This window comes from Nesoenas mayeri (assembly GCF_963082525.1).
Source record: "Nesoenas mayeri genome assembly, chromosome: 2".
NCBI classification, from domain to species: Eukaryota; Metazoa; Chordata; class Aves; order Columbiformes; family Columbidae; genus Nesoenas; species Nesoenas mayeri.
In genome coordinates this window covers 72752100-72776652 of record NC_137543.1, presented here as the reverse complement: position 1 = coordinate 72776652, position 24553 = coordinate 72752100, and positions in this window count along the sequence as shown.

The window sequence follows — 24553 nt, the reverse complement described above, 5'->3', positions numbered from 1 at the left end:
TCAAAGCAGGTAACTATTTATGTCTACAATGATGGTATTGTATTTAGATCTTGCTAAGTGTTAAAAATCTTGTTGGCATATGCCTATCCCATTAACTATCTTTAGCTGCCTCAGAAACTGATCTCTCTTAATTACAGCTACACCATTTTCAGATCCCCCAATATCCTGTTTTCTTCTAGATCACTGAGGAAGACATCAAATACAAACAATACATTTCCAAGTGAAATTCCACTGAAATACTAAATTAGATATGAGTGGTCAGTCGAAGTGCTTTGTAGTACTCTCTCCAATAGAGGCTATACTGATAAGCCAAATAGTTTACAGAAATATGAGAATAATTTATCAGTATTATTGCCTTCACCCAAACTTTCCACTTCAATGCATATTATGAAATTCAAGCAATAAGACTTGCATTCCATTATGTCTGATTTTGGTTCTGTTACTATCTTTCAATTCGTTACCAATCCCAAATGATCATAGGAATTTAGTGCACAAGTTACTATCTAAATCTTGCGTTATAGCTTGTTAGGTATCATTTCCATGCCCAAACACTTGAGGTTCCTGAAGTTCACGGACACTTCAGATTTTTTAAGCAACTTCCTGAGACGCAAGTCTCCTGCTGGGCATACTCAGAAAAATACCAGGCTTGACAGTGATGAGCCACTCTATCACTATCATATGTCTAAGCCTCCTGGGTATTCACATGCTGCATTCCTTTTTTACCACAGGGATTTGATGCCACCAGCACATGCTAAGAATGGGTACTAGTTTTGCCATTAGGAGTATTCAGCAGCACCTACTCCTGAAAACAACAAAAAAAGGGTGATAAGAGACCCAGTTACATAATTCAAGCCTTACCTATTAATTTAACTGTAAGCAAGTACAACTTTATAACTACAGTATACACATAGATATTGCTAAAAAAACAAACCAAACCAAGAAAAAAAACCTCCAAGTCCAGGGAGTGAATTCTAGGGCTGAATTTTTGATTGTCCACACTGAAACACTATATCACATCTTGACTTTGTCTAAGGGTTCTCCATTAATTTTCTCTAAAACAAATTCCATGAATAATTTGAAGGAATTTTGCTCAAGGAAACATTCACTGTAGACAGTATGGATAACTGGCTTGTATGGTGACTGACTTGTCTTCTAGTCCTACTGTAGCACATGCTATAGCTCCTTCCTCCCCCAGCTTATGCCATAGCTATGGCAAATTGATAAAGCGTTAAATATGTGTCATATCTTAGAAGCATATCTACAATGTGCTGCTTGCCCTGGAAAAAATGAATTGATACTGGATGACCAGGCCTCTCTACAACCAAAAGCTTTCCAACACACCAAAGAAGCAGCAAAAATTATTTACTTTTGAATAGTACCCTAGAAATCATGCAGCAAGTCACTACTCATTCAGAACATACTGCAATGACAATCAACATAGCAACTTGCACAGACTTTCCTCCAATCAGGAATGTTCCTGCCATACATAGCCACAAAGAGTTGTGTAATCCTCCCTGAATCCATCTGAGGATATCTAAGTTGCTGCACAGCAGAGAAACAGTTTTTTCCGCACACTGCTGGAACAATAGATGTGCTCTTGGGAGTAGATTTTGATTGTCTTGCATGGCAAATGTCCATGACATATCCTTCCTACAAACACCTCAATGTCCTTAATGTCCTGTACCTTCAGTATCAGCTCTGCACCCATGGCTACCCATGATGTAACAGCCTCCCCAAACTTTTCACCTCTTAGTTGCTTGGGTCCTTGTGAACAAATGGGGTTCAGGTCATAGGTGGTCAGCTTCAAAATTTTTCTGCCGTTTTGAATTTGCAGTAAGACACTGGCTTTTATGACCATATGGTGAACACCCTCTTGGTACTGGGCATCCCATGTGTAACAAGACGGCTACGCTTCAGCAGAAGCATCATGTAATACTGGCAATACATATTGCTACATCTCTATGTATCTGAGCAGCAACATGGCACAGCACAGCATTGTCTAATATAGAGCTAGATAGCATGCACAGCCCCTACACAGCAGGCTGCAGAAAACACGGCGAAGAAGTATGGTAACCACAGTGACCTACTTACAGTATGTAGTGTCTACACTGACTCTCTTTCAGACCCAAATATATGGTGATGCCAATGTATGGTGAGACCTGGATCCTGCTCAGAGAGCACTGTCAGCCCTTCATATTTTGGAGGCATTCACCAAAATGTGCTCAGAGCACAACTCCAAGCAGCCTGTTCAGGTCATTGTCTTGCAAAGGAATCTCTCAGATCCCCGTAACCTTATAGGCAATGTTGCCTTTGGGCTGTAGGTGGTTGTAGATATTAAACGAATGTGTCTCCAGACCATTCCGTGGACTGTTATCTCTCTGTTGCATTACTTTTCTTCATTGAAAATACTACAGTGTACATCACCGCAAAAGCAGAGCTGACAGCTCAGGCTATGCTGAACAGCAGAAGGCTAGATGCAGGCAAGTCCATGTCAATGTGCTTGCAGGTATAAGTACATGACCATTTTCTGGTCCACAAAAAGTTACAACACTTTTTGTTTCCAGGATGAACGAAATAGAGTTTAATGAGTGAACAGAAAAGGAGGAGGCAAGAAAGTCAGTTCCCTTTTGTTCCTGGAACACCTCTGGTATCATAACACATCTTTAGGTACTACCAGCTCCTCTGTGACTCTGTGGCTGGTTATGCCTTCGGCATTGCCCTGAGATGATATGGAAAAGAGTCACTCATTTGTGTGCCATGTAATAGATCCCTTTTTGCCCCCTCCCCCACAAACCAGGTGTGCTAATTTATATATTTTCTCTTTTTATTTCCTTATAATCAACAGGGAATTGACTGGATACCAACCAGTCAATGCTGATGATGCTGATGTCTGGGCTGATCCTCAGACATCTAGATGTAATCTGCAGGAGTTCATGGCCCACGTGAAACGTGAGTTCTCTCAAAATGATCACATGATTTTCAGCCAAAGCAGTAAGATACTTCTATTACAGTTGACAGTGCCACTAGCAGAGCAAGGTGATTCACTCACAATGCAAGGTGATATTCACCCTTAGAAGGAGATAACTTGCTTCAGTAGTGCAGAAAAGAAATTCAAAATTCTGCTTTCAGATGTGGTGCCTGTGTTAACATCCATAGATGAGGCTCTTTGGGACATGGTTTAGTGCTAGATTTAGGTTACGGTTGGACTCTATGATCTTAAAAGTCTCTTCCAACCAAAATGATTCTATGATTCTATTAATTCTTCCTGGTTGTCTACTAGGACCTCCTGAATGATCTGGCACGAGTCTTTATAGAGAAAGCCATCGTGTGGGATCCAGTAAGAAGATGTGAATACTATCAAAGACATCGGAGTGGTTGGATAGTCTACACTGTAGAGCAGCCCTCATTAACTTGGAAAACATTACTGATCTATCTCATTCATGAATAGACAGTGATCTCACCAGTTTTTGCCACAATAATGAAAGTGCTGACCTCAAACTGATTCCACACTGACCAACTGAATTCAGGTCTAATGAAGTTCCAGAGCACAATGAAAGTCTCTCTTTCTGATGTCTGAACTGCATGGAGGGTGTCAGTCCTTTGCAGAGGACATCAAAGTTGATCATCTGCACCTAAAAGCCTCTATTCTTTGTCTCTGATTCATGACACTCTCTGCTCTACAGAACTGTGAAGTCCTGTACCTCAAACCTCCCTTCCATTATTAATAGTCCAAAGTGGATATTGAAAAAAACAACTTTTCAGTCAATGTCATTGTCCTTAACCCATACCCTGGCAATAATCTTGCCAACATCCTACAGTTCTTGGGGTAAGTCTACGTTTCATCTCCTCTGCTGTCCACAGTAGGTAGTGGTCTGCGGCTTCACTCTAAAGGAGTCATCAGTATGCCAGAAGTAGCATCAAAAACTGTCTCTGTCATTAACTTTAGCATCAAAGGTAAAGCTGACAAAAATGACAGATGTACCCGCACCAATGTGCTACATGAGGACCTAAGTGGAGAATAAAAAAGCAGTATCTTCTTTGTGGATCCTGACTGTCTTCTGCATGCTACACAAAAGCTAAACATGATTCAACCTTGTGGCCACATAGATACAAAGCCTATATTATATCCACTGAGGCTTAAGTGCTGCAAGTCTGATTTGGAGGAAAGTAAGTTGAGAGAGATCTTGCAGATGTGAGTTCAAGCCACTCACTGGGCCTTGGGAACCGGGCATCCTTTTTGAGCCTATGTTATTAAGAAGTATGGGCCTAAACAAAGCTTCTTTCATTGGAAACAGTAAACAAAGGTACCCTTCCATAAGGAATAAACCTTTATTATTACTGCAGAAATTACTCTGAGGTCAAGTTGTTTGCCTCATGTTTGCATAAAATAATGACAGGACAACCGGTCAAACAGAAGAGAGAAAATGACATAAAGTGGTATGTTAAAATTGTTAGGATGTTCACCAAAAAGAACGGAACCCTTTTTGCAAGCTTCATTACAAAATGTATTTGTAACTATGACACAAAACTGTCACTACATGAAACAATCACTCAGTTTGGAAAGTAGTTGTATATCACCACCTAGCTCTTATGGTAGTCACTTCTCCAAGCATGATTTAAAAATGAAACTCCACTTTCCCAAGCCTTGAAAACTAAGTCCAAAAGTACACCAAACTCCACAGGCAATATTTTAGTGAAATCTGAGGCATTTTCAAATGATGTTGGATAGAACCTTGATGTGTCAGAGGATTTAAGACATGTTGCTGAGATAAACCATTCCTATTGCTTAATTTTAGACAGCTAAGCATTTAGGCTTAAAGCTTTTCTGATTTCTATTCTGAGGAGATTGACCTGTGCTTTTGCTCTTAATAGAGAGTTTAGTTGTCTTATTCAGAGCTACTAGAGTCACAGAATCATAGTATCACAAAATAATTTAGGCTCCCCATTTATTTTGTCCATAACTGTTTTCAGTTGTCTGAAACTGCCCTTTTAAAAAAATCAGGTCTATGTTTTAATTGATGACGATATTGTTTTGCTACTATTCATTTCCATACTGAACTTAATCTATTGTCTCAAAAGACTGCCATTTAGATTGAAGCTGTAGAAAATGAGCAAGTACTCTGTAGAATGATGTAATGTGTAATCTTTCCTATGCTGTGACCATACTGCATGTCAGTTCTTGAGGGTATGTTCTTTCAGTCACCACAAAATAACACTGCACAGAATCACCAGTTAACAATTTGTTTGGAACAGCTGTATTGGCAAAATGCATAGATTTTTAATATGTAAGCATAAAGTGTACAGGTTAGAGGTGCTTGTATTTGACTGATACCTAACTAATACAGTCAATTAATGGACTTTAATTAGGAAATCCTGAACACCTTGCATTGACCCTATGAAACTTGACAGCATTTTTTTTGTTTAATTCGCTGTTTCCTGAGGTTTTAGAGAGAGTTAGGAAGTGGAAAATCTGTGTGAATAAGACAAAATTTAAATAACTCATTCACGTAAATATTTAAATTTCTTTCACCTGATGTACTATCACCTTTAAAATCTCACATTATAGCTGTCTCTATAGTTTAAATAAGAAATAATTTTAGTATCTTACCTCTTTATCTTCATTCACTTCATGAACTTTTGCTTATTGAAAAATGTTAGTGCAATTCTGAATCCTTCTGTTTCAGACAAAAATAAAATGGAAATTCTGCTCCAGCTCAGTTCCTGGGAACACCCTGTTGGACCCTGTACCTCAGGATAAACCATTAGCACATAACCAATTAACAGAAGGTTAAAAGATATTGTGGTACTGTTCTGGTTCTTTTGGGAGGTGGGCAACCAGCTGGCTGCTGGTGATTATAAAGGATAGTGAAGAAGTGACACTTCAGCCTTAAAGCTGAAGGTGTTGGTGTACGTGAAGATCAGGGAAAGAAATAAGACATCAGGGTCTGTCTCTATCTTGTCTCTACATGCAGACCGATTAATCCATTGTATGTGAAGATTCAGCTGGCAGTCTGGCTTGAAACCTCAAGCTTAGCAGGGAAAGAGATTGCTAGGAAGAGGGCTAAGAGGCTGTTCATTTGTCCAGAGCAATTTTTGTTACACATCTTTTGAGAAACAATTCCAAATTGCTTGTCCATGTGCCTTAACTAGCATCTCCATCTCCAGCCACAGATCATGATACTAGACTTAGTCCTTAAGTATCCCCTCAGCCTGCCATAAAGCAAGGTACATCAGTGGCACAATCCTGCTGTGGTGACTTTCAGGCCACAACAAGGCCTCTGGGGTCCTATGAAACAGTGTAAGGCTCATTCTGGTAGGGAAGATGAGGAAGAGGCAGACTGTAGAAGAAAAGTATATCAGACAGGGCTGAGTAAGTGGGTGGATGACACAGGGTGGTTTCTGTCATGCTTCACATTAGCATGCCTGTCATCATTCTGAACACAGTCTGCTGAATTCGTGGTTGCAGTAGGGAAGCAGGCAAATTTCTGCATCAGTAGGTACTCCTGAAAGGTTGTAGTCTGGGAAGAAGGAGATGGAAAGTGATGGAGGCAACGAAGTCCCAGTTTGTGGGACAGTTTGGTTGTGCAGCAACCACAGCCCGCAGTAGATTGACAGCAAACATAAACAAAACCTCCCTGCTGTGCTGAAAGGCTTTTTCTTTACTCTGGAGTAACTTGAAACAGGAGATGTTTGATCTTTCTCAATAAAGTTTTGGGTAAAAAGAAACCTATGAAGGTACAGACATTATTGCAGGGTTGTTCTTTCTGCTCACACAGGTTAGCCCCCTTCTATTTCTCTACTTCTTTCCTGTTTCAGTCTTTTCATGTTTGTGTTTCAAAAAAAAGTCCTCTGTAGTGCACAGGGCATGAGGACCACTTATCAGAAACTGGTGAACCATCCTAGTGCAACCTCCTAGCAGACGATCAGCAAAGGAATAGGTCTATCCTACTACACTACGGTCAAAGCAGAGGTTTATGACACCTTGTCACGGAGGCACCCCGAGGTTAGTTTTAGGGAGAACAGGGTCCAAAACAACTTTTATTAAATCGGTGAGAAACAGGGTTTTAGCACTCCAAAAGTGACTTAAAAACAGGTTTGGATATCAGTTGAGGAAAATTATTAAGGGGCAGCAACTAATACAACAGGTGGTCCACAGAGTGCATGCACATGGCTTCACCCTAAACAATGCCAGAACTGTCTCTGAGTCCGAGAGGAGTACACACTTGCCTGAACACGATGCGGGATTGTTTTTAAAGGGATACACGTACTCATAGTGAGTACGGAAAGTGTACATTCGCGATTCTGCGAGGGTAAATTTATAATACACTTGCAATCCTGTGAGGGTTAATACACATGCAAATGTGCACGGAATATTACACGTGCTTATGTGGAAGCACGGGAGGAAAATACACTCGTGATTGTGTGAGGAAATAATTTATACACGTGCTAGTATTGAGCACGGAAATTTACACATGCTTATGTGGAAGCACGGGAGGAAAATATACCCGCGATTATGCGAGGATTAATTTTACATGTGCTCATACTGAGCACGGAAAGTTAAACCTGCGTATGTGCACGGAAAGTATAAATACACTCGCAATCCTGCGAGGAGAAATCTTACTCACACCTGTGGTGGCACAGCAAGCAGAGTCTCCATCCTGGGGGGGGCTCTCGGTGGCAGCATCTCACTCATTCTCTGAGAGACCCGCGACAAGGTGTGGAGTGTCGATGAGAGACCCGTTTTTTATAGGTTGATCAGATCTGACTGTGGGCATTCCAGAAGCTTCTCTGCACCCCCACACTGGCTGTGGGTGCCCCTGAAGCCTCCAAACATCCCCCACACTGGCCGCAGGCGCTCAACGGCTCACTGGCGCCTCAGTACTCCCTTCTCCTAATGGCCCTGGCCAGGGTGCTCTGAGGCCAAACAAAAGCACCTGTTACCCTCAAGTAGCAGAGAGAGAGGGAGATGTGTCTACTCCTTCCATGATGAAGGAGGGAGGGAGAGAAAGGGGGGCTTGCATCCTGCCACACACCTACAGATTATAAGTAAAATAATTAAGTTACAAATGATATTAGATGGCCTTATACCCTAATGTAAGCACACTAGAATAATGTAACCAACAATGTGTAACTACTGATGGCATAGGCAAACACGATGTGTAAGAATTCTTTACAAGTATGTGAGGAATGTGATCAGCAATGGGAAAAAATAAAGATTTCTGTAGCTGCATGCAGAGGGCATTGTAAAACACATTAACAGTGATATAAGTAATATAATATGCAAGGTAAGAAGCAAAGAACAGGAGGAGCACAAGGGACTGCAAATACACAACATCCTGTTGAACATGGATGAAGGATAGCTCTCAAAATCAAAACAAAAATAAGCATCAATGAAAGTACATGAGATTCTCCTTTAGGGAGAAGGGAAAGAACATAACACAAGGCATGAATGACTAAAACTGGTAAAGAACAAAGACAAACCTGCATCTGTTCTGACTATCCTCATCAAAGACCAGTCCAGACTGATCAGCTTTATCTCAACAAGGAAGACCATCAGGGACCACATCTGTCAGTGCTAACTACACAACATCAGCTCTGTGGTGTTGTGTATTCAGACCTAATGCAAGATATAAGTATTTAAGACTAATGGGTTTGTATACGCAGTTGTAAGTAGTGATAAAACTGAGAAATAGCCACTAGTATGAGGATGCTGTTCATGAATATCAGCCCTGGTAAAGTTTTGTTTTAAAGTTTGAAGACTGTCTGATTTACCAGGCTTCTAAACACTCAGATCTCAGTGACATCTAATTTTCTAGCTGAGATACACACACATTTGTATACATATATTACATTTCAACAGCTCACACTTCTCGGAATTATAATGTGCCCTGGTGAATCAGGCACTGTGAAGGGTTTGGCTAACAGCAAATCATACTGCAAGAAAACATCCAGAAGCCATCAAGGATTAAAATATATACTTGCCTTTATTTTTTAGAAATTAGTCTGATAGTGAAAGAACCTTCATATTTATCAGTCCCATGCTCAGTTCCTCTCTGCTGTGGCAAAAGAAAGGAAAATAGTGGTGCCAGGGTACCCATTCATCAGGGCTTCCTTGAGGGCTTGCTGCAGCAGATAAAGAAGTCACCTTAGGAAGATGAGGACAACAAAACACACATCAAACCATGCACTTCTGCAGAATAAACGCTTAAGGTTACCAAGTGTGGAAAGTAGCAATATGTACCTTGGAGAGCCATGCAGTACTGAAGCTGTAACAGTGGCAATAGTGCTACAGGTGACACAAAAGCACAAGACAGACACTCCAAGCTGTCCCACTGTCCCTGAATATGGATTGTCAAGCACTATTTTGGTGTCAAAGGACCGAAGACCATCAGTTTTTTTGCCTTTTTATTGTCCATTTCAATGACTGGACAAGTCTAACCTTCCTTCACTAACCACCGTCCACAAGGGACAAATGATGTGGGAGGCTGAAACTTGGCAGCCATTTTAGCAGGGTTTTGAAGGAAGTAAAAAAACTTATTGTTTATTTTTATGGGAAGAATGAGAGAGATAAAATGAGAATTGAAAGAAATCCATTTTTCATTATTGTATGGAGTATTTTAATTGATTTGTATTTTATGTTATTACAACCGAGTTCTATCACTGTGTAAAGTGCTTGAAGTATACCTTGTTCATAGGATTCCTCCAACAGAGAGGGGATGACATCTGGACACAGGCAACTTCCCAGGTGTCCTGACAGCTGGAAGATGATGAGTGGATGTGTGGGGAAGGAACAAGGCACACAGTCACAGCGAGTTTGCTGCCAATGCTGTTCTTTTGAAGCTAATTCATAGTAGGTTTACAGAGTTAGGAGAAAAGTGTATTAGTTTTATGTATTTTGGTATCACTGATTCTTGTATGCTCCCCACTAAAACTTTAAAAGTGTTCTTGTGGGTTTACATGTATACAAGGAATAAGAAAATTACTTTTCCAAAACTTTACTACACATATGTACATAAAAGACTACTTTTATTTTTTACCCTGTATATCTTATGTATTTATGAGAGTTCTACATTAAATGAAATCTAATTCTGGCATTTGTTTTGAAAAAGCAACTGAACAACTAGACTATTAAATCAGAACTTAATAATGACTTTCCTCCTCTAAAAACCACAAGACTTTTTAAAAGATGGACAGAATTTCAGAGATACATGAGTACAATGTTTGATATGAACAATGACAAAGAAAGAAACGCATCCATCACACAGAAATTAGGATCACTTCAAATGAGTCTGATTCCATTATAACAACCGAAATTAAAAGGTGGAATATAATAATATAACAATATAACAAGAATGAAAGAATTAACTCAACAACTGTTGGCAATGCCTGAACTGGTAAAGAACACAGTTTTATTCTCCCAGTGTTCTGAAGTACTAAAAGATATTGAAAGTAATAAACATGTATTTGTACCACTAACAGAGTATGGCAGGATATGCATATAGGAATAGCTCAATTGACTAGAAAAATGTCATTTTATGTACTCACAACTTGAGAGTTTAATTCCTTCTTTATTGAATGAAAGAGTTTCTTACAATAACTTATTTACCAGCATACATTTCAGTGGAGGTGGAAACAAGAAACATGATCTGTGTTCCTTTGCACATCACAGACTCACAGAATCACAGAATCACAGAATATTCAGAATTGAAAGGGACCTTGAAAGGTCACCTAGTCCAATCCCCATGCCAGAGAAGGAACATCTAGATGAGGTTACACAGGAATGTGTCCAAGTGGGTTTTGAATGTCTCTGAGAAGGAGACTCCACAAGCTCCCTGAGCAGCCTGTTCCAGTGCTCTGTCACCCTCACTGTGAAGAAGTTTCTTCTCATATTTAAGTGGAACCTTCTATGTTCCAGTTTGCACCCATTGCTCCTTGTCCTATCATTGGTTGTCACTGAGAAGAGCCTGGCTTCATCCTTGTGACACTCACCCTTTACATATTTATAAACATTAATGAGGTCATCCCTCAGTCTCCTCCAAGCTAATGAGACCCAGCTCCCTCAGACTTTCCTCATAAAGGAAATGCTCCACTCCCTTAATCAGCTTTGTGGCTCTGTGCTGGACTCTCTCCAGCAGTTTCCTGTCCTTCTTGAACTGAGGGACCCAGAACTGGACACAATATTCCAGATGTGGTCTTATCAGGGCAGAGGAGAGAGGGAGGAGAACCTCTCTCAACCTACTAACCACACCCCTTCTAATACACCCCAGGATGCCATTGATCTTCTTGGCCACAAGGGCACAGTGCTGGCTCATGGTCATCCTGCTGTCCACCAGGACCCCCAGGTCCCTTTCCCCTACACTGCTCTCTAACAGGTCATTCCCCAATTTATACCGGTACCTGGGGCTGTTCTTGCCCAGATGCAGGACTCTACACTTGCCCTTGTTATATTTCATTAAATTTTCCCCCACCAAACTTTACAGCCTGTCTAGGTCTCACTGGATGGCAGCCACTCCTCCCAGTTTTGTGTCATCAGCAAACTTGCTGACAGTGCAGTCTATTCCTTCATCCAAGTCATTGATTAATATATTGAACAGTACTCCTCCCAGTACCAAACCTTGAGGCACTCCACTAGATGCAGGCCTCCAACTAGACTCTGTCCAAGTGATCGTGACTCTCTAGCTTCTTTCCTTCAGCCAGTTCACAGTCCACTTCACTACCTGATCATCCAGACCACACTAGCTGCAAGGATGTTGTGGGAGATGGTGTCAAATGCTTTACTGAAATCAAGATAGATCACATCCACTGCTTTACCACCTGGTTATGTCCTCATAAAAGGCTATGAGTTTGGTTAAGCATGACTTCCCATTGGCGAAGCCATGTTGACTACCCCTAATAACCCTCTTCTTGACCACAAAGCAAGGATGTGTATCAAACTCTTAAACTGATTAGCAGGGACCAGAATGCACCCTCAAACTTGATAGTTATCAAAGACAAACCAAGCTGTTCTTTTCTCCGGGAAAATTGTTCCAAGTGTGGGAAAATGCCATTTTTTGTGCAGGGACTATAGCCAGAGTAGCACCAGATGGGTGCTGTTTGAGATTACTGATTCAGTTAATATGAGTACAGTTGCTAACAACAAGCTTGTATACATAAGGATATGTAGATGCACACATATATGTATATAGCCACAGTGTTCTGTTTTCTCCTTTACTTCTCTAGTAGAGGTTTGGGGGGAAAAAAAAGAAAAAAACAATCAAGGAAAAGTGACCAGTAAGTGTACAGGTATGACCTCACAACTGTTGCAGATGGTTTTTCTACCTTTGGATTGTGGTTTTACTGCTACAGCTAGTGCAGTGAAGAGGAATTCCAGTTTTATTACAGTAAAAAACCCTGTAATTTTAAATGAGGGACTAGCATCCTGAAAGGACCACAACTCAGACTCTCAGGGATGATGTGCACTGTGTTTGTATTTTATCAATTTGCAAACAGAAAACAGTCACTGATGTAAGAAAATGGCCACTGTTGACTGATAAAAGCCATAATTAGTCTATAATCTCCTTGAAGATAAGAGGGAAATATAGCTTATAATTTTATGTACAAATTACAGAAGAAAGGTTAGACTAATTCAAGGCACATGAAAACATCATTTTTTGAAAACTAAGCTGTAATAAGAACAAATCAATCTGTTTCTAGTAGTTCTAAAAGTATGCAGACGATATATTATGCTTTTAAGGAGAAAGTGAGCTCTGCACAGAATACTGAAAGAAAGCTAGTGAAAAAAAAAACAGCAAACAAACAAAAACAAACAAACAAACAAACAAACAAAAAAACACCAACTAAGCAGCAAAGACAGAAGAGCTTCAGAAACTAATAATTTTTGAGATTAAAGTTTTAAGAGACGAATGTTGAAAACCATTCCATAGATCAAATCTATGCTTAATGACATCTGGAAAGGTTCTTTTGAAGAGCTCTTCCTCTGATTGGTCTTAACAACACCATCATGTTAAAGTCTATAGTTCTTCTCAAATTTCTGCCTGTGCTTCCATTACACACAGTGCTGAGGTTTCTTTGATTTTAACTAGTTTTTTTGACTGTTCTCTTTTGTGCCTTAATGTTTATATTGCACAATATTTTCCTGACCCATTCCACAGCCAGAGCTCAAACAATAACTTTTAAAATACAGAAAGCAAGAGTTTCTGAATATTTTATGCAAAGACAGGAAAAGAAATTATTTTTCCTTTACTTTTACAGTTATAGTCACTATTTTTTTTTTCTAATCCTAAAGTGTTGTAATTGACATCCATGGAGATGTCTGAAAAATTCTTGACAGGAATATCCATACTAACTGTGATGAATGAAAAATTCATGTAGCTTTCCGTAAGATGTTGCGTGATTTAAAATTTGCTTCTTTGTGGCTGAACTTTATATAAATATGTCTTCTCAGTTCTCCAGCCTTCTTTTCCCTTGTGCCATAGTGCATAGATGACCAGCAAGCATAAACTTTCCTTTTGCATAGCACTGATTGCGTTATTAATTTGTATTAGGACTTTATCATCTTCCAGGAACAAAATTATAGCACTCTACAAGCTTATATAATGATTTTGCCAAATATTAATGCAATTAAAAAACTTAGGAGACTTCATGTTTACAGAAACATTTGACAATAACTCCAACAGTGTTATCATTGCCCAGTTAGCAGTGCAACAGAACAGGGAAAAGACAGTAACTTGCTCGCCAAAGCTAGTCATCCATACTAGACAGTGACTAGCAAAAAGATAATAATCATATTAACTTTAACTATTATGCCTGATGGGTTCATCTCCACCTTCTATGGTAGGAGTGTAAAATTAATATCAATGTAGACGATCATAAATGCATAAAAACTGATGAAGTGTACCAATTGTATGTAATTTTATCACAGGTTGCAAGAATATATATAATTTTTCATTGCTCTTACATCTTCTGAATTCTTCGTGTTTTTCTGGTGAAAAAATATTTGCGACATGAAACTTTGGACACCAGTTTAGGCAACAAAGTCAGACACTGAGTGCAACTCATGAGGTGCTCTGTGGAGTCAGTGAAAGGAGAATGGGTCTTCCAGAATAGAGGTCAGAGCAGACACCTAACTATGGTTCTCATTTGTCCTCTGGGGGAAAATCTCTGCCTCTCTCTCTTTCACCTTTTCTGACAATATCAGTATGGCATGCTGACAAAAGTGTGTTAAGCCAGGCAATATGAATCTCTCTCATAAAGTCTTATTTTAATATTTTTTCCTTTTTTTTTTGTTGCTTTTATGCACCGCTATTCTGAATAGTGGCTCTTCTAACCCTCATTGTGGGGAAAAACAAACAAACAAGCAAACAAAAACAAACCGAAAAACTACACCGCGGCTGTATGTAGGTATTAAACATCTTCATGTCTTGTACTGTTATCTGATTATTTGTATGTTGTTTTTACTCAAATCCCCATAAGTAATTTCTAGTTCTCCCATTAGTAAATAAAAGCACGTTATGCATGTCCCTAAGGAAAAAGAATGAGAAAGAGAGGAGGAAGGAGAGGCAGGGAGGGAGAGGGAGGTAGAGGGGGAGGCAGGAGAGAGAGAAAGGTAGAGGGAGACAGCTGGTGATGTGATGCAGCTGGGATGCTAGATTTTGGAGTCTGTTTGACAAAGAGCAGAACACCAGACATATCTCCTGGAAGCTTTCCAGTTGCCTGAAGGCCACAGATCCTGGTTTCTACATTCAGGCATCAGCATGTTCATTTCACTTCCGTCATGGTCTGATTACTTAGCTGGAAAACATTATAGTGTTAACAACTTTTCTTCAGTTGGTACACAGTAAAATTTACATACTGCATTTGTAGTGTCTGGCAAGGGTAAGTTTATACCGTGTTATATGACATTCCTGTTTGTTATTCTCATCCACAATTGTTTCTGACCTGGCAAGTAAACAGCAGCTTTTCTGTAGGATAAAAATGTGATAGGTGAGGGAGAAAGCTTTCAAAATTGATGAGGTTTGACTTTTCACACGTAACTTTTATGTTTGAATGGCCTGGTTCTTTGGCATACAGGCTGACTTTGTGTAAGCAGGCCTGTTTTTTTAAAGGATAGATACTCAGAATCTTTTTTTTTTTTTTTTTTTTTTTTTAATATAAAAAACACAGATATGTCTCAAGTAAGGCATTTCAAAAATAAGACTCAAAACGATCATTTTAAAAAATGCAGTCCAGGTTCTATAAGGTATACTCATTTGAAAGGAGAATTAGGAGAATTACTGGTTTGGGGTTTGGTTTTCTTTTTTTTTTTGTAGTTATCATAACTAAAGCATATAAACCCATTAAAAAAAAATAGGGGGCAGATAATAAGACTATGTATTAAAAACAATCTGAAGCTAAACAGAAATGCCGAGTCCAAAGAATTTTTCTGGAGTTGATTTGCTATGCAGAATGAGAACACCTGCAGAAGGGAAATATTTTTAAGGTTCAGGGAATGTAAACCACTGCTATACTCTAACTACTAATTTTGATCAAACTTGGTACAAGCTGCAAAAATCCTCTGAGAAGGTAAGATGTCTCCCCACATTTCCTATATTAATTCAGATAACCTCCAATGAAGGTCTAGGCTCTCTTTTATCTTGAGTAAAATAATCTTAACACAGAAAATGGTATGTAGAAAAAGTGATATTTTATATCATCTATAAAAAATACGTAATCCCAATTCTAAGTCAACAGGGTATGACACAATTCATGAATATGCATGTATGAATTTTTTTTAGCATTTCTGAGTGGAAATGGAACCTTCTCCCTTCAAAGATATCATTATCACATTTGAGCAAAATTACAGTTTTGAATTAGACCTTTATTTACAACCTACAGGAACTTCTTAGTCATTTACAACCACAAAGAAGCATAGATGGTTGAATGGTTTGAAGCTAACCCATCAAATATAGGTAATTAATTTGACGTTTATTTTTCTACATTCCACAGTTCATGCTCAGGAACAGATACCTTTCTCTACTCTTAATGCTAAACTTGCAACTAACATTAATAATGGCAATTCATGCCATTCTTTCATTTCTCTTATAAAACTTTTGCTAAGAAAAGGGCAAGAAGAGATTTATTCTCTCATGCAGCTCCTGAAATATATGTAAAACAACAATTTAGATTCTCTAATGACACAAAACTATTAATGAATGGAATCTATTTCTCTGTGGGAAACGATAAAGGTCAATGTAAAATATATAATGACTTTCTTCAGGTAAGTAAGGGAAGTCAATCTTAAGTTTCCAAGTGATTACAGACAATCATAGATTCCCACTCCAATTTCTTGAAGAGCAATGAAGCTGAAGGGTTCTCTAAAACCTGCCATCAGAACTTTCATGTTAGAAGGATGATAATGAGGCTCTCCTTTTTTAACCAAAAAAAAAGAGAATGAAAAATGAAAGAATGTTTCTCTTGCTACACACAAGCTCTCTAACCCACAGTCAGAGACTACAAGGTTAATGAGTATATATATGATAATAAGCCATACTCTATGCAACTTTTAGTGCATTTTGAGGAGGGTGATAATAGTAATAATCTGTATAGTTTGTGTCTGGACCTTGGAAAATCACAGTTTGAGGCAATGAATTTTTATTCAGGAGTCCGAAGTAAAAATAAATAAATAAATAAATAAATATAAAGTCCATCACTACTAAGTTTCTTCTAATGTGGCACAGCTCCCAAAATAATGACTTGGAGGGACTATTTAATGAGTTAACTGCAAGTTATTTTTTATGGGACTTTTATTTATATTCTAACAAATATAGATCAATTACTGTTCTTGTCCAAGCTATTTCTTCGTTTCAACACTGGAATGTCATTATCCAAAAAAGCCATCACAGGGCAAATTCTTCTCAACTGCTAGAAGCTCCTCTGGTATCTCTCCCTCCTGGCAACAGCTTGTAAAAAACACTTGACTTTTTGGGGCCAATACTGTGATACTGTGCTTTCCATGAGTTCTTGCACAGGAGTGTCCAACACACTGCTTGCCCTCCCTTTTTCTCCCACTCACCAGTCACGACCCCTCTGGGAGGACAGTTGCAAACTTCTAGGCAGCTGTGACACCTTCAGTTGACGGTACAATTGCACTTTTCTCAGACCTCCTACAGAATTTGCATCAAGCAGCACATACTGTAATGAAATGCCACAGCCCACAAGACTTACATCTGCTCTCTCTGCTTCTCTAGAGGTATTTCTTCATCTTGACATTAAGCTCAGAGGTCCTAGAGCCTTGATGATGTCCTTCTCTGTCCTTTACTTCCCTGTACCTTTCAGGATATAAAGACTCATCTGGGTCTTTGATTCCTTGCTACAAATCTCATGTAAAAAATAATGACTCAAGTGTTATCTGATTTGCCTACCTCCTGCCAACCCAAAGTGGAAAGGGACTGTTAGTGATACAGTAACAGATAACTTCTGACATGCTTCCTTCTGCCCTTCTACCTTAACTAGAGAAGGCAATATATTTGCCTTTGTCCACAGTGTTTAAGTACATCATTTGACCATCATTCTGTTGAATAAGTTCTTTAAATGTATTGAAGAGTTCATTTTAACAAGCTGAAATTGTTCCATGACATTGTCTTTATTTCTGCCTCTGAAACTGGTAGGACAGTTCTCTTGACATAAGAATCCTGTTGGAAACAGTTATATTCCATGTCAAAAAAATGCAAGAAAATTTGATCTAAATCATCAGGTTTTATGCTTATTAATCATCTGGGAAAAATAAAATTTAAAATTAAAAAAAAAAAAGGCAATTAAAAGAAAGAAGATAAAAAAGCTTTACAAAACAACATACTTCAAGGCTCTCATGTTTACTGAAAAGCCTGTTACACTACTGCTTAGTCAATAAAGATAATTGCTTGGAAAATCTGCACTCCCAGACAACATCCAGCCTTTCTCTTCAAGCTATTATTGATTAAACTCTTAGAGAATGGCAATTTTGTGTTCACTCTCTTTCCAAAACTTTGTTACCAATACGAGGCCTTGCTTGAGATCAGCATCTCCTTCTTCAATTTGTATGAAAAGGCTGAGAGATAAGCTTTATTGACAGGCAGCCAACTGCAAATTTTAACTGGATTCAGGCACTTGGAATGAAACTCTTTGATGGTAAATTAATTTAGGAATCATATTGGCTCAAGATTAAATGAAATTATTACAAAAGTGCTTTTAATTCTGATAGAAAAGGCTTACCTCATGTAACATTTATGTTAAAAAAAAAAAAAAGTACAATTAAAATCAATCTCAGGAACAGCTAATAATGAGAAGTTCTGTTTTTCCTTGCATATTGTGTCCATTCTTCCTGTGCCATGATTTTTAATTAAGAAAACGGTTAGTGCAGCATAACCTAAGAGAACATGGAGCTCATGATAGGATTTCCTCCTGCAATTTATGTAGCGGTGGTTGGGTTTTGACATACAATATTTTTAAGTTGATGAGGTTGTTTTTTCTGTAAACTCAAGGGAATTTATCTAATTTGGACATATTTCATTGGACGAACTTTACTACACAAATTTATAACACATTTTTAAGCAAGTCCATTTTAATTATAAAGGATCAGAACTTCAAAAGGACTGGAGACTTGCACAAAAGGCTCAGTATTACTCATTAAAAGAACTGACAACCACTAGCTACTGACTGTTTCAAAACCATAATTTCATACCAAGAGTAGTAATACTTCAAGTGCAAATACAGTCAATTAGATCAAAATATGTTCATTTATATTAAAAAAAAAAGAAACAAACAAACAAACCAAAAACAGTGTTTAATACTTAAATAGGTTGCCATGGGTCTGCTTGCTATCTATTGTAGTAGGAAATTATTACATTTGTCCTTGAATTTGATATTAATATTTATATTAAAAATATTTTAATTAAATGAACAGTTTCTAAATACTATTAATTGACAATTAATAACAAAAATCACTTTCATACCTGTTCAACTAAATTTTTCCCCCTCTCCCCTTATTTTGAGATATTTATGGTTTAATTATATTCAAAATCCCAAAGGCTCTTAAAAGAAGAAGTGAACAACAGGATTTTAGACCAAAAATTGTCAGATAAAAGCAAACTTTTTTATTTTCCATAATACATTCCTGAGATTTTTTGGCACAGAAGAGTTCATTTTGAATTTAGAAAGCAATACAGCAAACCTGCTTGTGTTTCTAGGTATTGTTGTGTTTTCTTCTTTGTCACGTACAGTCAAATTGCTTCAGACTTTCCATGAATCTCATTGTTCACCTCCTCATAACTCAGTAGAGCTCTTTTGCTTCTGGTAAGGCTACACAGTTTTTTCTTGCCCCATAAATACTGGGCCTGAAGGTGCTCCCTCACAGTCACTTGTGCATGTGTCATTTCCCTGACTCAAAAATCTGCAAGAATTTGCAAACAAGAGGGGGGCGCAGCATATAGAGAGTGTGCCTCAGGACCTTATATGAAGTCCGCTTTAGATTTTTATTTAAATATATCAAGGGCTCAAGGTTTCCATCAGGGACATAGACATATCAAAGACAACTCTCTGATAACAGTGCAAGGAAAAAGATAGATAAAACACCTCCTTCAAGCTGTTAACTGTGATATACGTTAGTGGAAGCACTTTCATTGGACTGTGTGATTATTTCACAGGGATGCATTAAGTGAAATTTGAGCCTCATTTAAGTTTTCTTTTAAATTTCAGTGACTACTGAAGACAAAGAATTTGACCTGTTACATTTGGTTGTGACTTTAAGATGCAATGTGTACAGCACAGGAGAAAAGAAAGAACAATGTAGAGTTTTGTGATAATTGCCATACAGACCTATTCAGATCCATTTTCAGAAGCAGGATCCTGAAATAAAATGAAAATATATTTTGGTTAATAAAAAGCATCAAGTACAGGGTGTCTTTTTGACAAATGTTTTATTAAAGTTCAGGCTCTATGACTTACTATGACTTAATATGGCTTGGGTCTAGTACTGTTAAATATTCTCAAGCTTACTATCGATAAGCTTGTATATCTTACATAATATTTACGTACACATCCAAAAAAAGGGGAAAAGATAAACAAACATTACACTCCATTGTTATATAATACTTAACAGCATCAAAGGAAAGTTTGGTTTTTTTTTTAACTTGCCCACAGTCATTTTCAACTTGGCACAGGCAAAGTATGTATTTGTACTACTTTACATTCCTATCTTTACTGAAAAAAGACTTAGCCAATCTTTCCACTTCAGCAACTAATCATTTTAAATATCGTTTAGGAATAGTACCACTATATAATTTTGAAAAGTGAGTCTGCTCTAAATCCATCTAATTGGCTATTTGAGATGAAATGTTTACTGAGTTATGGTACAGGCCCTTCATCTTTCCTGGTACAGTTATGTAAATTCCTTTGTAGATGTAAAACTTGACATGACACTCAAAAATGCTCTTAAAAATATCTTTAAAATATAAACACTATTTTTCTGTTCAAGATTATGAAAAAAGCTGAGTATATCTAAGCCTGAGAAATTAATGGAAAAGTATGGAGTATACCCTGTATTAGATACAAAAAGATCTGGTGCTGGCTCAGTAGGTAACAATGAGTTGAACTATACAGGACAACAGATGAGTGTGCACCTGGTGTGGATAACTATCATTTGCTATCTTCTTTATTGAATCTTAGTGGAGCTGTATTCCTTTGTAACATTCCAAAAATCAGTAGATTTAAGAAGCAAAGAGAAACAACAGCAACCTCCCAAAAGAAAGCTTGACATGGATGAAATTACAGGACTTGCAAAAAATTGGCCTGTTTATGAGGCAATGTGTATCAGTAAGCTTCATCTAAGGTCAAAGGAGAGACAGTCACATCTGCTAAAGGAAGAACAGATGTTACAGCTAATGAGAAACACCATCACTACCATGCTGCTTGGGGAAAAAAAAAAGGAAAAAAAAAAAAACAACACAACACAAAAACATTCTTATATGATTTTAAATTCTTTTCAATTCAGGAATTGTTCCTTTTTCTGGTTGTACAATATCTACCGTATTTCTGACAACCACTGAAATATGAATACAAAAAAAACCTCCTGTCTATGTCAAGAAGCTGGATTCATATTGAAAACAGCAATTGCTTCCCTGGGTCAGATAAGAGAGCAGATCATGCAGCTGAGTAGACAATATCCTTAAAAACAATTTCATACCTGAGAATCTTGGTTTATTTAAAAAAAAAAAAAAAAGTCAACCTTCTCTAACCCTAGATTTAGAGAAAATTTTGTAAATATGAATCAATTTACACTAAAGATGGAAAAGCAAGAAAACAAATATAACCAAGCTGTAAAAAGAAAATTACTATCATTTTTTTTAACTCAATCCTCTGTTCTTTAGGGCATCTGGTTCACAAATCCTGAGTACCTGGGGCTTGCTAGGTTATATAGCAACCAAACTTTTCATATAGATATAGAAAATAATGTGACCTGTGAAAATATTTCAATCATTTCTATGCCAAGACAGGATCAGTTCTGTCAAGAGTAAAAATCCTAATTTCCCTTCTCTAAAATAAACTTGAATAGTATTAAAAATAATAATAATAAGAGAAAAAAAACAGTTGAATTGATAGCATTTACTTATCTTTACACAAACCTCAGGTTTTGGTGCAGGCCCTGTAACGTGCTAGAAAGTTATAGTTATTAATCAGTGTCTATGTCTTGTCTAACCAGCACAAAGGACCTTGTATCAGGGAACAATCTGCTTCATTTTTTTTCCACACACCCACTTAAGCCATAGATACCCCTTGCAGAGTGGCTGCAAAAGGGGATCCTGCTGCTGTGGCACCTTGGGGCCATTGGTACACCCAAGGCTCCACTGTCATCTATGGCTAGAGCCACCATGCTCCTCTGTCATTTCATTTTTTGCTATGGGCTGATGAACTGTTTTCCCTGAAGAGTCAGGCAATGGTGTCTCCTCTGCCTCCCTTACTTAGGGTCACAGCTGCTGACATCCCCAACTGAGACTCTCATCTTCGATGGCTACTCGCTCTTCCTATGAAAAGTAACTTAAAAGGACTCATACAAAAAAGAAAAAGCCGTTGACTTCTAGGTCAATCCTCCTTATCGACACTATAACACAGTGTGACACCTATTTGGGTACTTTTTACGAATCAAAGACAAACAGTAAAGATGAATCAAACACAAACAGACTCCACAAATTTTCAAGAACAAACTCAAGTGTGGTCTAAAAGGCTGCAATGCTAACTATAAACACAAAGCTGCCTAAAATGTAACAGAAGATATTATCAGGGCCCTGAGAGCACTGCAAGCCCCATTGTCCCTGCTTTTTTTTCCCTAGGGCTCCCTCACCCTGCTCCATTGTATTTTTGTTTGTTTGTTTGTGTTTGGTTTTTGCCTTTGTTTTTTGTTGTTGTTGCTGTTGTTGTTTGTTTGTTTCTTTTTGTTTCTGTTGTTTTTTTAATCTGACTACATCAACTTAAGATACTACAACTAGATACTTTAAATCACTCAATAAGGTTATATTTTTCCTTATCTTTTCATCAAAACCATGAAAATTTAAGTGACAGGGAAGGAAGAAAAAGAGATTGAAAGCAAGGAAGAGGAAGAGAAAGGGAAGAAGGAAGGGAGTAAGACAAAAAGTGGACTAATTCCAGCAGAAGTCAAATAAAAGGAGACTTAGCAGTCAAACATGATGCAATACACTCCACCTTTTGGCACATAATGTTTGTGTTGTTTGAAAAATTTTATCTGTTTATTTCTATCTTGTCAAAACACAGCAAGAACAGTAATTTTTGTGTGCAGAGAACTGAGTGCAACTCAACCTGAATTCCAGGTGTTTGTGTAAAATGATCCATTATAGAAAAGAATGGCTGAGGTACAGAGGTAGACTTTGTAAATTTCATATTAAATTTACTGTAATATAAGCCATGAAGAAATTGACATTTATGCATCTATCAAGAGGGACAGAAACAACAATTAGAAATTGTCTAGTATATTTTAATCAGTGCTCTTGAGTAGACTTATAAACTTGCAAATATTTAAAAGGTTGAGTATTTAACCAAAATAACCACAATGTAATTGTGGAATTAAGTGGTATTTTTAAAAATAAACTTTTATTTTAAAAACTGAAAAAGCAATAAGCATTTGTCACAAACAATAGTAACCAAAGGAAAATATAGCAAAAAACCAGAAGATTTGAACACGGCTAATATCCATGTCTTACTATGTCTACTAAGTATAAAATACTCCATGACAAGTATTATACATTCTGTAGGAACTCCAACAGATGATTAAAACATGCTATATTATGCATGGCTTATTTGTAAACCAGAACCAAGACAATATTTTAAAGAGTAAAGCAACCGTTTGACAATGGCTTATCATTCGTACTAAGTTATGAATACGTATAAGTGTTTTACTTGCAAAAGTATAACAAATGCATTTTACCATGTAAGACAAAAAAGAAGTAATACAGAGCTGCTATGAATAAACACAGAAATTCATATAATTCCAGATTTTAAAAAAACCCCATGTAATTCTAGTATGTTGAGTCTAAAAGTATTTTTTGAATAAAAATATCTCATCTTGCAGATCCTAGATTAGTGGTCTGACAGTACAAGGCTAGTTTAAATATTTTAGGGAAAAATCTAATAAATATCTCATCAGGCTCAATGTTTCTGCTAAATTTGATAATCAGATGTGTATTTTTTGTGAAGAGGTTTCATGGCTAATTGTATAAATGTGGTTTTCCTATGTTATGGGTTCTTTTCTCTGCTTCGTAAAATTCTACTGAGATCTGTGGATAACTTTCAACGTTTAAAAATATTCCTAATCACTGATTTCCACTTAAGTCACAGCGTTTGGCAATTAACAATGTGAAGTAGCTTGAGAATATTCTAATGAATGGTACAACATGAATCTAATTTGACTTGTAAGAAGGGGTAAAACTCAACACAACTGGCTTAATATGGTGAATGCTGTCAGTTCCTCCATAAGAGCCCATATGATGACTTAGTAGGTAAATATTTTCCTGGTAATTCTTTCTGCCACTGAAATCTGAAGAGAATGGTAGACATATGTACAAAATTCCTTGGCTGCTAAGGAAGACCTGCACTTTTTACCAAAGGTTCCTATGCAGAAGGGGTTCTATCTTGTGGACCTTCCTGACTTGTGCAGTGGATTTCTCATACCTGCTGTTACAGAATCACAGAATCACAGAATCGACTGGGTTGGAAAAGACCTCAGAGATCATCGAGTCCAACCCTTGGTCCAACTCTAGTCTGTTTACTAGATCATGGCACTAAGTGCCATGTCCAACCTCACTTTAAAAACCTCCAGGGACACCGAGTCCACCACCTCCCTGGGCAGGCCGTTCCAATGCCTGACCACTCTCTCTGTAAAGAATTTCTTCCTAATATCCAGTCTAAATTTCCCCTGGCAGAGTTGAAGCCCATGCCCCCTTGTCCTATTGTTGACTGCCTGGGAGAAGAGACCAATCCCCACTTGGCTATAACTTCCCTTCAGATAGTTATAGAGAGTGATGAGGTCACC